Source organism: Panicum virgatum, chromosome 1N (assembly GCF_016808335.1).
Source record: "Panicum virgatum strain AP13 chromosome 1N, P.virgatum_v5, whole genome shotgun sequence".
In the NCBI taxonomy this organism is placed as follows: domain Eukaryota; kingdom Viridiplantae; phylum Streptophyta; class Magnoliopsida; order Poales; family Poaceae; genus Panicum; species Panicum virgatum.
The window spans coordinates 22493923-22498056 of NC_053145.1; the positions used below are offsets into that span (position 1 = coordinate 22493923).

A 4134-nucleotide genomic window follows, 5' to 3' on the forward strand; every position below is an offset into this window, starting at 1 on the left:
ACTCTGTTTTTGTAAAACTATTCTTTGTGGATTATTGGCGATGTATTCGATTGTAAACGGTATGTGCATATGCTGATTCTGGGCGTATGTTGGAGCACATACCGGGACTACCGGATTTGATATTATTTTGGATGAATGACGTGTCGGTTATTCGTGTCTCTAGATGTGGGATAACACGTGGCACGCTCTCCGGCAAGCACGTGTTAACTCTCATCTGGATGATAATGACCGGCGGTTCGTTTAAAATAGTATCAAATTGGGCGGTTCTCACAGAACCCATCTCTGGTTAGACCGTCCCCGCACCGCGCATCTCCTTCCTCCAGGCATCCTCTTCTGATGGAGGCTGGTCATCATGATCTGCGGAGGTGCCATGGATATGATTTGTTTTGGCGTTCCAATCTAGGATGATCCCGTTATTTTCATATGAAAGGATCACCAGGTATAAATCTCTTATCAAACAACCAAGCAATTGTTGATTCAATCTCCTCACATGATTTATTTCAGTTTTTCTCAAAGGTGCAGACAGATCTAGTGTGCAATCACTGCACAACCTGTCTGATGGAGGGCAAAATCACGATTTCTTGAGTGGCGCGAGCATGCCTTACAGAGGTATGCTCCTCTATTAGCTTATTCTTGCCTAGTTTTGCTTACATGATAGCTCTTAATTTCTACAGCTAAACAATGAATTCTATCTATGTCCAGTAAATCAAATTTACATAGCCTGATGAAACTTGACATCTTGCTGAACTTTGCCACCTCAGCAGATATAAGGTTTGGTCTGCAGATAAAAGGTTTGGAACCAATTTGTTTACTTGTTTTTTAGTTAGATAAATTGAAGTAACCTACTAGGGGTTTTAAATATTCAGAGAAGAAACAACATCTTAGCATGTCTAGGAGTAATACACAAATTAGAAAAGTAATATTCACTCCAATTGGACCCATTCAATTGCCGTAGTGTGACCAATAGTAATTTTAAATGTTTAGAGAGGTAGTTCGTATAGTAGAATCTCCATAAGTAATTTTAAGTGTTCGGAGAAGTAATTTTGATTATAATTGGATCTGTTCATCAGCTTAGTTTGTTATGCAAAGTATGAGTAATTTTAGATTCTCCTAGGAGTAACTCACAACTTAGAGTGTCCATGAACACCGTTTCCAGAAGTAATTTTAAATATCTTGCAAGGTACTCGATTATATCATTTTTCATGCTGATCAGATCAATCCATGCGCAATCAATATGTGATGCCATTTGTATACAATTATACTAGTATGTTATTTCCTGTATCATAATAAATTTACTTATTTCGGTTTGAAAATTGTTTCTTTTGAATAGTGATATTTCCAACTCATGATAAAGATAAATGTACTACATTTGAGTTACTTCATAAATTTTGAAAGTATAGGTAGAAGCTATATTTCTCAGAATCACGGGATAAGGTGGATAAGGTCAGGGTGAATGCGCTACAATTATAGTACTACTCTCAAGTACTACTCTAACTTAAAAAAATACTTTTTTAAAGTTATTGCGAAACTAACTTTTTTGTGTATGAAAATTACTTTTTTGAAGCTAACAATGTCCATATATCTTGTATTTTCTATTTCTTTGACAAGGTTATTTAGTATTTTGAAGCTGCATATTTATGGTTCAGAACGAGATAATGCATGGTTGTCATGCAACTCCGGCCAGCTATGGAAGAAAAGCAAGCGAGACTGCAGTCACGTCATGGTACGTGGAGAAGAGAACGAAAGCTAGAAAGCTACTGTAGCGGGCTTATCTGCCATCTGCTACAGCTCCACTGCTGGCATCATCATCAATTCTCCACCTTCTCAGTAACAAATTACAACTTAGATTTAGTATGTTATAGGATAGACGATATTTTTTGCTCACTCTAGGAAAAAGTGGGTAATTCTATTGTGTTTGTGCGATCAGCTTGTATGTCACTTAAATTTTGTTGAATCAAGTTACGTGTAATCAGCTTGTGATCTTTTTGATCTGTGATTACATATGCAGATATTGCTTTTTGTTTGGTCGTACAGTTGTGAAGAAAGATTATTACTATCAAATCATCATTAAAGTACTGCTCAAAATTTTAAACATTACTCAAAGTTATTGTAGAAATTTACTTCTTTGGACAAGGAAATTACTTCGTTATGTTTGGGAAAGACGCTGCACATGATCTTTACGGTCATTACAAATTTTAGGGTTGCAGCACATAGTAGATAGATTTTTACGATCCCATGCTCGACAGAGCTCCGGCAGGTAGCGCTGCCGAAGCTTAAAGATTCACCCTACGATGGTTTCCAATAAAACTGATCCGCTGATTTGTTGCCTGTTATGTGGAGACCGGCACACATTACAAGGCAATAATGGTGGAGACCCTTTTTACGGTCCGGGATGAAAAACTTCGATTTTTACGGTTGTGAAAGCTTGCGGGAGCTCGGACGGAGACGCCACCACTAGTAGCAAATGATACGTACATTTAAAATTACTTGTCCAAACAGTAATAAAACCACTAATTTCAAATTACTTGACCAAGAGAGCTGAGTTGTCGCTTTTTTACATACACAATACTATTACCGACGAACCACTGATTTTTAGCTCCACTCCCTACTTTACTATAATCCATCCGGATATGGAGCTCATTTGTTTTCCATCGGTGTTTATTTTCTCTGGTCAATTTGGCCATTCAATAGAAGGTGCATTAAATACTGACCACCCCACGACCAGCCATTCAATCTCTGGTCAAATATGCATTAAAGCACCAGCGCATTCTGTTTTTACTACCCACACGGTGTGGAACCGTAAATTCACCTCGTCGAAGAACAAATGTGCAATATAGGTAATATTCGATTTCTACTACCGTGAATAAAAATAGAGTAATTTTACTACATCAAATCAAAAAGATATTATTAAAACCAACGAACAACTAATTTTTACTTCCACACATGCCACTTTATACTCCACACCAACCATTTTTGTGCATCTCTAAAATTGCTGCCTCCCCGCATGGTGCTCTTTTTACTGGTCATTCAATGTTTTATTTCTGTGTAAGAAAGTCAGACTGCATTAAAACACTCAATCAAAACAACAAACTAGGGTCTCCATGGCAAATTATGCATTAAAACCACATAATCTAAGGAATTTACTACCCTCACTCCATGGGGGCGTAATTTTCCCCTCGCCGGAGTGGCACTCCGCCGTGGGTGCTAAATAATATTCAACACCATACATGCTAAATAGACCAGTCATATATATATATAAAAGAGAATTGCCATGTTTAGAATAAATATGTGGAAATCCGTGCAAACTCTTATCTTGGAAATGATGAATAGTTGCTCTGTTTGACCTTTGCATGTGCCCCGTTTACAGCTTTTTACTCGTCTAGTACTAGAGCTAGTTGGCACATAATAGACACAATTAATCTGTTTGTGTGGGAGCATTTAAGATAATTTCTAAGTCTAAGTTGTTGTGGGATTCGAGATGGTCTACATTGGAATTAAAACTGTCTACCTCAGTAAGAGAAATTCTCGGAGTAATATTAAAATATGATAAGGTTTCCCTATTGGTTTACATGCCCCATCCAGAGCCATAATGACATTTCATACATGAGATACCATAGGCTATCTTGATTTACTTTGAGCTTTGTCGAATGGTGAGTTCGCTTGAGAAAAGGTACTTGTCATCTGCCGGTCTTTCTCCTTTGCGTATCCATTTCATTGCTAGCCTCAAAGCGTCTGGTATGACAATTACCTACTCTTGGTATTGTCACCCACTTCCACCAGACATTTCCACTACAACTCAGCCCAAAATCTCCACTGTGTGCCTATCCACTCTCAAAAAGGGTCAAAATTTCTTTAAAAGCTCCCTCTGAAATATTCTGAAATCAAGAAGGACATGAAGTTATCTTCTTAAAAAAAAGAGAGAAGACGAAAGAAGTTCTCATGATCCTTAGCAAAAATAGTGCAAAAGAGGAGTTCAATAAAATGACCAACAAATATTTCCAAAGTGTGAGTCCATTTCTCCCTCTCCCCTGAACATTTGTGACTCCATAAGATCGGAATTTGATCAAGTACCTACCTCTTGCGAACCACTCTTCGGCTCGGCAACACAGGTAATTAAGGCATGCCACACTCTTC

At 37.9% G+C, this 4134-nt stretch overlaps 1 long non-coding RNA gene across 1 annotated transcript; it reads left to right on the plus strand.

Annotated features, from left to right (window-relative positions):
- Positions 1-396: 396 nt before the first annotated feature.
- Positions 397-2024, plus strand: LOC120655516. Its single transcript, XR_005667557.1, has 2 exons — positions 397-791; positions 1647-2024. It is a non-coding gene; the product is annotated as an uncharacterized LOC120655516 (long non-coding RNA).
- The last annotated feature ends 2110 nt before the right edge of the window (positions 2025-4134 follow it).